This window comes from Herpailurus yagouaroundi, unplaced genomic scaffold (genome assembly GCF_014898765.1).
Source record: "Herpailurus yagouaroundi ecotype Mexico unplaced genomic scaffold, PumYag 530, whole genome shotgun sequence".
Classification (NCBI taxonomy): Eukaryota; Metazoa; Chordata; class Mammalia; order Carnivora; family Felidae; genus Herpailurus; species Herpailurus yagouaroundi.
Genome location: NW_024412747.1, coordinates 5,930,787 through 5,945,326, shown reverse-complemented (window position 1 = coordinate 5,945,326; position 14,540 = coordinate 5,930,787).

The following is a 14,540-nucleotide window of genomic DNA, read 5'->3' as shown; positions in this document are numbered from 1 at the left end:
CCGAAGGTTTCCTCTCTTAGCAAATTCCAATTCTACAATATAGTGTTTTCAACTATAGTCAATGATTGTTTTCATCTTCCTGGAATATATACCTAGAAATAGAATTGCCGGGTCAGAGGAAAATTTGCAGGATTAACTCGATGAGAAGGTATTAAGATGTTTCCAAACTGACTGCAACATTTCATATTCCCACCGACAATACAGGAAGCCTCCCAGCTACTCTCCGTCATGGACAGCACTTGATATCGCGAGTCTTTTTCTCTTTTAATTTTCACTCTGAAGGAAGTTTAGGCTTACAAAAAAGGTGCAAAGTAGTACAAAGACTTCCTCTGCGCTCTTCACCCGGTGTACCTTAACGTTAACAGCGTGTACAGACCTGGTACAATTATTAAAAGTTTAGAAATCAACATTGGTACAACACCAGTAACTAAATTACAGACCTGAAGAGGAGCCTGGGAAGATGGCGGAGTTGGAGGCCCCTGAGCCCGTTCCACTATTTCAGCTAGATATCGTCCACATCCGAGTCAATAAACCAGAGAGCGATCAGAAGACTGGAAGAACCAACACCACAACTCAATACAGAGAAGAAGCTGCAGCTAAAAGGTCACAAAGGAGGAGAGAGGCTGCCCACACAGGGGAGGGACCTGCCCACAGAGAGGACAGAGAAACAAGCCATCACACCCGGGAGCTCACACTGGGAAGATGAATCCCCGTGCGTTTGGCTTTAAAAACCAGAGGGGCTGAATATTCTGACTTTGTATAACCAGGGGGGGACTTGGACCCTGGAGCTTTAAAAGTCAGCTGACTCAACGCTGGGCACCAGGAGGGTGAGTGATAGCTGGGTTCTGCCCTTAAAGAGACAGCAGCCTATGTGGAAAGGCAGCACGGAAATGATAGTTCACACAATGCCAGGGGCAAGCAGAAGTCACATCTGTTCATGCTGATTTCAGAGCGTGTTGGGGGAGGTCTCTGAAAATGAGGGAGCTGGCAGGGAGGTGCCTTCTTCCTCCCCCGCCCAGCATAAACATAGAGACACCTCCAGGAGGTGGTGTTGCACAGGCACCTGCTACCTAATCCACTAGCAGTGGGCCACACCGAGTTCTCCGGAGGACTCGCCGACTCCAAGCCTGCCAGCCTTGGCCCTGGGCTCACAGCAAATGTTGCTGATGCTGTGCAGGTGCCCCCGTGGCCCCGTGCCAGCCAGCCTGTGCACAGCTTCCACCACCCACTGTCCACGTCTGACATGCCACACCCAGCCACCAAGCAAGGCCCAGCCACCACAGCACTTAAAGGGATCCAGCACGGGACTCGTGGCCTACTGCGAATTTTGCTAGAATCGCTGCCCTGCTCCCAAGTTCCCCAGGGGCATGCTCCCCTCCTCCAAAGGTGTCCTGCCTGGGTCCAACCAACACCACAGAAATCAAGCACAGCCCACGAGGCTGAGAGACAGCGCAGATGACGGCACTGAAAGGAAAACTGACTCAGACAAAACAGCAGGGCGTAAGAGACCCACATAAGATATTCTCCTGAAGGGCCCCAAGTTCTGGCGAACAGAGGACACTGGACTGCAGGGCACTCCAGGACCTCGTTTTAATAAAATCACTACTTTCAAGAGCAGAAGACACAGCTGACTTTCTTAACATGGAGAAACAGACACGGAAAGGCAGAGAAAATGAGGAGACAGAGAAATTTATGCCAAATGAAAGAACAGGACAAGGCCATGGCTGGAGAATCCAAGTGAAATAAGATATAAGTAACATGCCTAACACAGAATCTAAAGCAATGGTCATAAAGATACTCACTGGACTGGAGAGAAAAGTGGAAGACGTGAGTGAGGCCCTTAGCACAGTGATAAGTAACAACATAACAGGGATAAAGGGCACAATAAATGAATGAGAAACACCCTTGATGGAATGAACATCAGGAAGGAAGAATCAGAGGAATGAATTAGTGACCTAGAAGACAGAGTAATGGAAAGTAATTAAGCTGAACAAAAGAGAAAAGAATTAAGCAAAACAAGAATAGACTTTAGGGAACTCAATGACTCCATCAAACATAATAGCACTCATATTACAGGAATCCCAGAAGAAGAAGAGAGCGAAAGGGGGGCAGAAAATTTATTTAAAGAAATAATCACTGAAAACCTTCCTAATCTGGGGGAGGAAACAGATAAAAGATCCAGGAGGCACAGAGCACACCCAACAAAATCCAAAAGCAGACCGACAGCAAGACACATCGTAATTCAATTGGCAAAATATAGTGATAAAAAGAACTTTTTTTTTTTTCAACGTTTATTTATTTTTGGGACAGAGAGAGACAGAGCATGAACGGGGGAGGGTCAGAGAGAGGGAGACACAGAATCGGAAACAGGCTCCAGGCTCTGAGCCATCAGCCCAGAGCCCGACGCGGGGCTCGAACTCACGGACCGCGAGATCGTGACCTGGCTGAAGTCGGACGCTTAACCGACTGCGCCACCCAGGCGCCCCAAAGAGAACCTTTTTAAGGCAGCAAGACAAAAGATGTTATTAGCTCAGAAGGGAAAACCCATAAGGCTAGCAGGAGATTTTGCAACAGAAACTTTGTAAGCCAGAGGAAGTTGCGTGATATAACCAACGTGCTGAATGGGAAGAATCTGCAGCCGAGAATACTCTATCCAGCAAGGCTATGACTCAGAATGGAAGGAAAGATAAAGACTTTACCAGACAAACAAAAAACTAAAGAAGTTCTTGACCACTAAACCAGCTCTACAAGAAATATTAAAAGGGACTCTTTGAATGGATAGGAGAGGTCACAAGTGACCATATAGAAGTTGGAAACACAAAAGCAGTAAAAATGAACTTTTCTCTAAAAAAAAAAAAAAATCAGTCAAGCGGCGGGGGGCTGGTGCCTGGGTGGCTCAGTCGGTTAAGCGTCCGACTTTGGCTCAGGTCATAACCTCGCAGTTTATGAGTTCGAGTCCTGCATTGGGTTCTGTGCTGACAGCTCGGAGCCTGGAGTCTGCTTCAGATTCTGTGTCTCCCCCTCTCTCTGCCCCTCCCCCACTCGTGCTCTGTATCTCTCTGTCTCTCAAAAATAAATAAACATTAAAAAAAATGTTTTAAATCAGTCAAGGAATTCACAAGGAAAAGATATAAAATACAATAACATACACCTAAAATGTGGGGAGAAGAGGCGTAAAGAATGGATTCATACTTAAGTGGCCATCAACTTATTATAGACTGCTATATGCAGAGGAGGTTATATACAAACCTAATGGTAACCATGTGTCAAAAACAATTAATAAATATTCAAAGAATAAAGAGGAAGAAATCCAAATATATCACTAAAGAAAATCAGCAAAACATGAAAGAGAGAAAGACATGAAAGGACAGGGGAAAAATCTTCAGAAACAACCACAAAACAAGTAATAAAACGGCAATAAATATGTATCAATCGATAATTCTTTGAACATAAATGGATTAAGTGCTCCAATCGGAAGACACAGATGCAGTGGCAGAATGGCTAAAAAAACAAGGCCCATCTATATGCTGCCTAGAAGAAACTCATTTTAGACCTAAAGATATCTGCAGATTGAAAGTAGGGCATGGAGAAACATCTATCATTCTAATGGATGTCAAAACAAAGCCAGAGTAGCAATTCTTATATCAGACAAAATGGACTTTAAAACAAAGACTGTAACAAGAGACAAAGAAGTATACTATGTAATAATAAAGGGGGGACAATCCAACAAGAAGATCTAACTATTAGAAATATTTATGCATCCAACATAGGAGGACCAAAATACATTAAACAGTTAATAACATGGGGCACCTGAGTGGCTTAGTCGGTGGAGCGTCCAACTCTTGATTTTGGCTCACATGATGATCCCAGTGTTTTGGGATGGAGCCCTGCATCAGGCTCTGTGCTGAATGTGAAGCCTGCTAAAGATTCTCTCTCTCTCTCTCTCTCTCTGTCTCTCTCTGCTCCTTTCCCCTGCTCATGTTCACTCTCTCTCTAAAAAAAATTGCTTTTAATTAAAATAATTAAAAATAAATTTTAAAAAAAATCTCTAAAAAAGTTAATAACAAACATAAAGGAACTAATCTATAATAATACAATAATTGTAGGGGGCTGTAACACCCTTCTGTATCAATGAACTGATCATCTAAACAGAAAGAACATCAACAGGGACGCCAGGGAAGTATGTGGGTAGAACCCGGTTCCTGTGGTTCACTGAGGTCCCCATTTCCCTGCTGGCTGTCAGGTGAGGGTTGCTGTCAGCTTCTAGAAGCATCCAAGTTTCCTGGCTTCACCAGCTCCCTGACCCCTCCTTTGCCTCATCACCTCTCTCTCTGATGGACTCTTTGACCTTCCTCTTCTGATTTTCAGGGCTCCTGTGATTACACTGGGCCTTGCTGGATGATCCGGGTTAATCTGTTTGTTTTAAGGTCAGCTGATTAATAACCTTAATTCCATTTGCAAAGTCCCTTTGCAGCAGTGCCTGGGTTAGTATTGACGGAAGAGCCCGGGGTGAGGGGCAAATTCTCAGGGGCTGCCTTGGTGTCCTGATTCAGCACTGCAGGTGGCCACAGGCCAGTAGGAGGTGACCACTAATACAGCAGGTTTGCTTTAAAAACAAGTACAAGGGGGCGCCTGGGTGATTCAGTTGGTTAAGTGTCCCAACTATTGATCTCACTCAGGCCGTGATCTCACAGTTCAGGAGTTGGAGCCCTGCATCTGGCTCTGCACTGACCCCTGCTGGGGATTCTCTTTCTCCCACCTCTCTGCCCCCCCACAGCTGTCTCTCCCCCAAATAAATAAATAAACATTAAAAAAAAAAAAAAAAGTAAAAGCAAGTACAGGGCAAGCATACAAAATATTGGAGCAAAACTCTGGACCCTTCAGGGAATAAAAAGGTACCACAGCAGTCCTAACTTTGCATTCTGTGGGAACAGCTCAGTCACCACAGGAAGAAACACAAAGCCTTTTTCTTTGGGATGTCGTCGCGGGTCCGGGTCTCAAAAGATAGCCAGTTACGGGATATGGTTTCACCAAAATCCAACGAGGCTGAGCAGGAGGTGAGCTTTTGAGAAAGGGGCTGGGCCAGGCACTACACAGCTTGGATTTCAGCCCTTGATATTATCTATCTGCTGAGCCTATGATGCACACACACACCAGCTACAAGCTCTCTTCCTATTACTCTGACATGCTAACGATGACATTTCTATCCTTTCCTGAATACTGACACTGATACTACTTCATACCCAAAAGAATAGACAAACATTTTCTGTTCTTTGGAGAATAAAACCACATTTGAAAGAAAGCAGTAGCGGACCTATCTACGTTTTATTTCTACTTTGTTTATTTACTCAGAGTCTGCCTTCTATTGAATTTTCATTTTAGGGTCAATCTGCGGTTTGCTAATTCTTGTCTCAAATATTTTCCTTAAATTGTTTATTAACATAGGTCGGTATCTACCACCTGGTATTTGAAGTCCCAGCTCAAGAACGACTTCACTCAAGAAGACATTTTTGGGTAACCCAAGGCAGTTCACAATATCTTTTATCTTCTGAATTCTTGGGGCTTTTATCGCAGCTCAGGTGTGAAAACTAAGTGCAGCCATGCCTTACTTTTCCATAGTGCTCAATTACATATTTATATAAAAATTATTCTCCTTGATTCCCATTGTAGACAGAGACAGGTGATGAGTTATTACCACTCTGAGGGACATTCAATGACTTACTCAAGCTGCATAGTTGGATGGAGGTAGAAACAGCGTCTTCTGAAACCTAGTCTCGTACCTTCCTTTGACCTGTGCGCCTTCAAAGCACTTGGGGACAATTTCTCATCCTGTCCCCCTTGTTTCCTCTATCACTCCTCAGGTTCCTGAGGACTTTGGCACTAGGTTTATGCTGTCTCTCACACCAACCCCCACCATCTTCCTGGGAAATATTTGACATCCATGTGGGCGTCCCATCCAGCAACCAACATAGAGATCTGTGTTCTTGACCTTCTTTATGCCAGTAATCTTATACCTTGACTAAACTTCAGTCACTCACTTCCATTGCAAAGCCAAAACGGCCATTATCTAGAAGTGTTCCATATATGAATGTTAAATTGGATAACCTACCATGTGGATTTACATCTCCACCGGAATTCTCTGAGCTCTAAGCTTGTATACACAACTGCCTAGTGGGATGTGTTTCCTTGAGCATCTGAAAAGTAACTCACTCAGCTTGTCCTAAACTGAGATCATGAGCTTCTTGTGCAAACCTGATCGTTCTCCCAACTTAGCACGTAGCTCCCACTATGTGTCCAATTCTGTTAGCTACTGAACAGACAGTGATCCCTGCCCTTACTGCATTCACACAAGGAGGTAACCTGTCATCATCTGCCTCCTGGGAACTCCAGTGGTCCCATGGCACCCACTCCTGCTCTACTCAAACCCATTCTTCACACTGCCAAGCGGCCATTTTGAAACGTAAATTCTTATGCTGAAAACCCTTCCCTGGATTCCAAGAAAAAGACCTGTATTCTTTTTTTTTTTTTTTTAATTTTTTTTTCAACGTTTATTTATTTTTGGGACAGAGAGAGACAGAGCATGAACAGGGAAGGGGCAGAGAGAGAGGGAGACACAGAATCGGAAACAGGCTCCAGGCTCCGAGCCATCAGCCCAGAGCCCGACGCGGGGCTCGAACTCACGGACCGCGAGATCGTGACCTGGCTGAAGTCGGACGCTTAACCGACTGCGCCACCCAGGCGCCCCAAGACCTGTATTCTTAAGCTGCCCTGCAAGGAAGGTCCTGTGTGATCTGGCCCCACTGCCTTCATAGCCTGTTTTCCCACCAGTTCCAGACGCTCCTGCAGGCCCACCTCTTTATTTTAGTTAATTCCTATCATCTTATAAACATTTTTTAAACATTTATTCATTTTTTGAGAGAGAGCGAGACAGTGCAAGCAGAGGAGGGACAGAGAGAGGGAGACAGAATCTGAAGCAGGCTCCAGGCTCTGAGCTGTCAGCACAGAGCCCAACGTGGGGCTCGAACCCACAAACTGTGAGATCATGACCCGATCCAAAGTTGGAAGGTTAACTAACTGAACCACCCAGGTGCCCCCAATTCCTATCACCTTTTAGCTCAGCCCAAACAGCATGGACTCAGGGAAGCCTTTCTGGTTCCCATATTCCGACAGAGCTCCCTGTTAGATACTTTGTAGGTCCCTGGGCCTTGCTCTTTGTATTTAGTTAATGTTTGACTGTCACATTTGAATATGTTCCTTTAAGACAAGAAACATAAACATCTTGCTCACTATTACATTCTCTGAGCCTAGCGCAAGTCTTGCCACATGGCAGGTATTCAAACTCTATGTGTTAAATGAAGCAATAAATAAATGAATGAACAGACCGACCACTTAACTTTTTTCTCTCTTTCTTTGTCTACTTCTATGCTATTGAGTGCAGTCATGCCTACTTCCTCTGAAACCATTCTTTATTAAGTGTCTTCTTTTTCTTCTCTTGCTTAAACCCTACTTCTCCACTGGCTACTTCCCTGCAATACCCAGTCATGCTCAGTTCTCTCCCATCTTAAGCATATAGCAAGTCCACACCCACAACCACTCCGCCCTCCCATCCTGTATCCCCATTAGTGGCTCCCTTTTCTCCATGGGCTAGCTGGATGTTCTGAGCTTACTGTCTTCACTTATCCACTTTGTTCTTCTTTTATTATTATTATTATTATTATTATTATTATTATTATTATTTCAATGTTTATTTATTCTTGCAAGAGAGAGAGGGGGGAGTGGGGGAGAGGCAGAGAGAGAGGGAGACACAGAGTCTGTAGCAGGCTCCAGGGCTCCGAGCTGTCAGCACAGAGCCTGATGCGGGGCTTGAACCCACGAACTCTGAGATCATGACCTGGGCTGACGTCGGACGCTTAACCGAATGAGCCACCCAGGCGCCCTCCACCTCCCTCTTCTTAACTACAGTAACTTCTGGGCCCTCTACAACTGCACTGGGTAGGGTTTCCAACAACTCCATGATGGTCACACTTCAACCTTCTGTTTGAGTGTCCTCCTACAGCATCCAACCCTCTTGTGTATTTTCCTGGTTAATCTCTCTCCTCCTTTGTCTTACAGGTCACCACTCTCCCCCGGTTCTCTTCCTGCTCCACTTCCCAGTCCCTTTCTCGACTGTTTCCAATGTCTTTCTGTTAAAATCTCACCTTAAAATGATAGACGACACTCTTGTTCGTTCCCCTAACTTCTGTTCTTTCTCGTCCCTTCTCACAGTCAAGCATTTTGGAGGCATTATCTCACCAGCTATTTCTGCTTTCTCACTCTTTATTTACTGCTCAATCTACACAATCTCCCTCCCCCTCTCTCATTTCACTGAAGCTTTCTCTTCCACCTTTTCCTTTCTTGCTTTTCATGCAGGCAGTTTCCTTCTCTTGAACCTGATCCCTTTCAGTCCCAGCACCCCCCCTGCCTGAGAATCCCCACTGGGTTTTCAAATAATTGTAGGGAATCTGGTTGGTGGGCAGATAATCATTGGTTTGACCAGCTTTGGTTCAAACTCTATCCCTAGTCCAATCAGTCACGTTAGGGATTGGGTCATGGCCATAGTTCTGCTCCTTCTGGAATCTGCAAGAGTGTGTGCTGTTCTGTTGTGCCTTGTTTCAAAGGTGGTGCTCAGGACCAACGATCAAAGTTAAAGTCTAACAGACGACCTTTGCCTTCCATTGAATAAAAAAGAACCTGAGAAGTCTTCTTTATATATGCAAAATCCTAGAATCCCAATGGAACAAAATTAGCCCCAAGATAAATCATTTCCTTGTCAAGGGCCCCTCGGGCAAGTCCTTGTGCTAAGAACCAGCTTCCTCACATTAAAAGCAATAACAAATACTTACTGCATAAACATGGATAGTTGACCATGGTTCTAAAAATATTTCTCACTAAACAAATCTTTCCTGCTGGGGAAAGTGTAATCATTGTGATTATTTATTAATCAATCAAAGGTATTTACGGTACATACATCATGTGAAAAAACTGTGCTGAGCTTTATCAAGGATACAAAGAACTAAGAGACATAGGGATTCTTCCTAAGAGTGTACACCCTCATTGCAAGACAAAGCATCTGTGGTTGACCCTTGAACAATGCAGGGGTTAGAGGCACCAATCCCCCCGTGCAGTTGCAAATCCACAAATAACTTCTGACTCCCCCCAAACTTAAACACTAATGGCCAACTCCTGACTGGAAGCCTTACCGATAACATAAACGGTGTCGATTAATACCTATTTTGTATGTCCTGTGTGTTACATGCTGCATTCTTGTAACAAAGGAAGCTAGACAAAAGAAAATGCTATTAAGAAAATCATAAGGGAGAGAAAACACATTTACAGTACTGTGCTGTATAAAGTCTGTAAGTGGACCTATGAAGTTCAAACCCACGTTGTTCAAGGGTCCACTGTACTCATAAAAATAATGAACACTGGGAGCTATATGTTAGGGACCAGGAGGCTCAAACAGGTCATGTGTGTAGCATGAGGGGAGAGGTAGAGTTTTGTGTGTTCAGATAATTTAAACAGGTGACCTGAGGGGCAGATTTGAATGGGGTCTTGTAATACAGGAAAGTTTAAGCAGAAGTGTGATAGGGAGGAAAGTAAACTATCCTAGGATCTAGGGAAGGTACTAATATAGCAAACTCAGAAGTGTGTGGACTGAACATTTATAGACTTCATTTGAAGTCCTGCCCCTAGAGTTCGGGGAGATTCAGGGGGCCAAGGGGGAATCTCAGTGTGCCCAGATTTGAAGATTTTCTCTCTGAGTAGGTAGGTTCTTGAAAAGTTAAACCACTGACCTTCAGCATAAAGTCACTCTCTGCTGGAGAGCTTCCTGAAGGACACTTGGGGTCTCGAGTGCAAACGCAATAGTTTATGAAGTGCAGTGTGCTGTCACAGAGCTTGCTGGCCAGGTCCTGTCCCACGGCAGGAGCACTGATGATAACCAGCACCCAGGCTGGACCACTCCAAGAGGCAAAAGAGATACTGTCCAACTCTTTTTTCTCTCCCTCTCTTCTGGCATTAGGGCGATAACCTCCCACTCTGTGTAGTAGTTTGAAACATGGGATAACCAAGCCATTCCTCTGCTCAGACACATGACCCTGGTTTTGAACAGTGATGAAGCACTGAGTGAACAGTGCGGGGACCTCAGTTCAGGTGAGCAGGAGCTCAGAGGCAGAGCATGGTGGGGGACTGTGGTGGAGGTAAGTGCACAGCTGGGGGTGGGGAACACTGTCCCAATGTGCATGGCACGGCAGAGCAGCAGATGTCATCAGAATACCCTTCTAGGAGCCTGGGTGGCTCAGTCGGTTAAGCGTCTGACTTCAGCTCAGGTCATGACCTCACAGTTGGTGGGTTCAAGCCCCGCGTGGGGCTCTGTGCTGACCGCTCAGAACCTGGAGCCTGCTTCGGGTTCTGTGTCTCCCTCTCTCTCTGCCCCTCCCCCACTCGCACTCTGTCTCTGTCTCTCAAAAATAAACATTAAAAAGAAAGAATACTCTCTAAAATAGCTCTTTTAATTAAAAAATTTTTTTCTTTAAGCTTCAGCTTCTCCCTCTTCTATTTGATCTCTTTCTCTTGCTTCCAGGAGAGCCCCATCTTCCTTTCCTTTCCCTCCTTATTCCTTGCACCCATGGAGGCCATGCCGAATAACAGGTGAGCAGGGATCAATTGTTTTAACACGCACAGGTAAAGCGTGACTGGAGGCGTGGTTAAGAGACAGAGATGAGAGCAGGGAAATTGTGAGCATTGCTCAGGTCAAGGTGGACAGCCTGTCACGGGGCGGCGTGGGAGGGAGGACCTGAAGGGGAGTCCTCTGTCGCTCGCTGCTCTAATACCAGACGCTATTTACACGCTGAACCTGATCTTCACTTCTCACAGGATGGACATCTCCCACCACAGTCAAGGGGGATGGCAACACCCTTTGCCAAAAATGGCAGAGAAGCTGGGGGGGGGGGGTCCACTGTGTCGGGGTTCCCTGACACGTGGTCATGACACCACCAGGAGCTGGCAGCTCAAGGGCTGGAGCGTGTCGGGGTTCCTGGCTAGGAATTCGTAATTTTAAGAGGAATCTCAGGGCAACTTTGTGTCTCACCTATTTTACTCCTGATCTCCTCATACACTTGACCTTGTATACACCCCAACGGTAAAATCTCAGACTTGGAAGGAGCCTGAAGACGCTAAATGCTCTCCATTGTATCTTGGTAATTTGCGATTGATTGCCTTCTGCTCCAACGCTCAGGGCCGGGAGCTGTTTCCAGAGGCAGCTCATTCTATTGGTGGTCAAGTCATGATTAGAATGTTCTCTCTTAGAGTGATTTCTAAGTCCTACACCCTTTGAAGACACACAAAATAAATTCACATTTTTTTTCTTGGCATGCAGCTATCCGATCATCCTAAATTTTTTTTCCTCAGGGCAAATGTCTGGATTCCTTCCACCATTTCTCCAGGATGAGCTTCCGGATCCACCACCAGCCTCGTGTATCTCATCTGGGTATGAGCCACATCACTGAGGAACTGTCCCAGTTCCCTGGACTGTCTCAACACTGTCCCAACACTCTCTGGAGATGAAGGATGTCTGCTTCTTCAAGGACCCACATCAGGGAGACAGCCGCTCGCTGGCGGGTGGGACAGCTTCAACCCAGTCTTAATGACAACGTTCCTACTGTCAACCCCAATGCTAACATTTTTAAAAAATGTTATTTATTTTTGAGAGAGAGAGAGAGAGAGCTCACGGGAGAAGGGCAGAGAGAAAGAGGGAGAGACAGAATCTGAAGCGGGTTCTACACCGTCAGTGCAGAGCCCAACGTGGGGCTCGATCTCACAAACCTTGAGATCAAAATCTGAGCTGAAATTAAGAGTTGGACACTTAACCAACCAAGCTACCCAGGCACCCCAATGCTAACATTTTTTCAAATGATGGTAAAAGTGTGCAATTCAGCTGCATTAAGCACATTCCCATTACTGTGCAAGAATGACCATCGTCTCCAGTATTTTTTCACCCTGCAAAACTAAACTCTGTTCCTACTAAACACCAACTCCCTGGTTCCCCTTTCTTCCCAGCCCCTGGCAAATACAATTCCTTCTACTTTTTGCCTCTGTGAATTTGACTCCTCTAGATTTCTTACGGTGGAATCATATAGTTTTTACCCTTCTGTGATTGGCTTATTTCACTTAACGTAGGTCTTCTCAAGCTCATTTATATTGTAGCATGTGTCAGAATTTCATTCCTTTTTTTTTTTAATTTTCAATGTTTATTTATTTTTGAAAGAGAGAGAGAAACAGAGCACAAGCCAGGGAAGGGCTGAGAAAGAGGGAGACACAGAATCCGAAGCAGGCTCCAGGCTCCAAGCTGTGAAAGAGCCACACGTGGGGCTCGAACTCACGAACCGCGAGATCATGACCTGAGTCGAAGTCGGATGCTTGACTGACTGAGCCACCCAGGTGCCCCATCTTAAGACTGAAACATATTCCATTGTGAATTTATACTACTTTTTGCTTATCTGTCATCTGTTGATGGACACTGGGGTACTTCCACGCCTTGACTGTTGTGAATAATGCTGTGAACATGGCTGCACAAATGCCTCTTTGAGTTCCTGCTTTCAATTCGTTTGGGTATAAACCTAGAAAAGGAATCATAAATGCTAATATTGTGTACGTGTTGCTGATTGGCTGGGTTTCCCTAACACCGTGTTTGTGAATTTCACTTTTTGAAGGTGAAACACTTTCCTAGAGAGCTACCCTGTCTATAAATAGTTCTCATTGTCTCAACCTGTTGAGAGAATAAAACCTATTTACAAGAACTGCTTGCCATTTATGCCTAATTATCATATAGCACAACGGTGATCATTTACATCATGAGCTCCGTGTCAGATTAACTTGCAAGGCTCTGCCTAGTGCAAGGTTTGTTTCTCACAAAGCTTAGTCAACTTGTCTCCAAATTATGCTAATTAATGTGAACACCCTGCAGAAAGCACCTCACTGCCTCTCTCGCCCACTGCACCCCCTCCCATCCCACTCTTCTCCCCTCTTGTGAATCTCTACCCTTTCCTCTGAGTTTTCTTCCATATTCCTTTTTCCCCCCCTGAGAAATGCTTGCAATGTCCTCTGCCATGCTGAGGTGGGGGTAGGGTGTCAGGGATCTCAGCTCCAGCTCGCATGGTCACAGGGGGGATGGAGCTAGTCGACAAAAGTCCTAGTCTTGATTGACATTGCTGAGATTGCTAACTACCCTGAAGACAGGTGAATAGTGTGTCCAGAGCAGTGGGCCAAGAAGAAGATGGGAGACAGACAGCCAGCCTTGATTCTCATGATTTGGGTCAACTCTGAGAGCCAAAACCACAGAAATACCCACACTCCCCAGCCCACTCCCATCTCCAGGCTTCACTCAACACATCTCACCCCATGCAGCAAGACCTGGTCCCCACCAGACCACTCACATGGTATTTCCAATTTCTGCCGATAGCCTTGAGGGTAACATACGATTTGCAAGTATTTGGTATCCCTGGCCTAGCTGTAATATGGAACCAAGGTAGAGTCTAAGTCAGAGAAGTGAAATATGGCAGACAACGACAAATTCATCCGAAGAAAACTTCTAACGATGATTTGTAAAGTTCAGCATAATCCAGATGCACGCTGTTCCAGGCACCTATCAGTGCATAAAAAGCTATCTCAAAACTTAACAGCTGAAAACAGCAACCGTGTTCTTGTATCTCATGAGTTAGGCCAGGTTCAGCTGGGAGAGACTCAAATATGGAAAATATTTGTATTTTGTCTTATAAAATAGAACTGCACCTGCCTCACAGATCAACTACTTAGAAAAAAACATTTCTGCAGAAAATCAGAAAACCATAAAAAGGTACAAGAAATAAAAGTCACTTATGTTCTCCACTATCACCCAAAGACAGCTGTTGGGAGCTAATTTACCTACTTGAGATTCTATACATAAGACTGTATATATTCAATGCCTACAATTGCTTATGCTTCAGTGGTTTTCAAACACGTCTTTTTTATGTTTATTTTGAGAGAGACAGAGAGAGAGAGCGCACATGCATGCAAGAGAGTGGGGAAGGGGCAGAGAGAGAGAGGGAGAGAGAGAATCCCAAGCAGGCTCCATGCTGTCAGCACAGAACCTGATGCAGGACTTGATCCCATGAACCATGAGACCATGACCTGAGCTGAAATCAAGAGTGGGAGGCTTAACTGACTGAGCCATCCAGGCACCCTGAAGCACATCTTTAATAGCTATACAATATCCATGCTATAGTGATACCATAATTCATTCATTCCTCTATTTGGAACATTTTGGTTATTCTTGATCCTTAATTATTTCATAATATATACACGTGTATTGCATATATATAATATACATAATACATATACACTATTTATGAATAATCTTGTCTATAAATCTTTGCCTGATTATTTTCTTAGGACAGATCATGGAGTCAGAGTACAGAAAATGTTCAAGGCTCTAGAAGCATTTGCCAATTTGCCTTTCCAGGAGG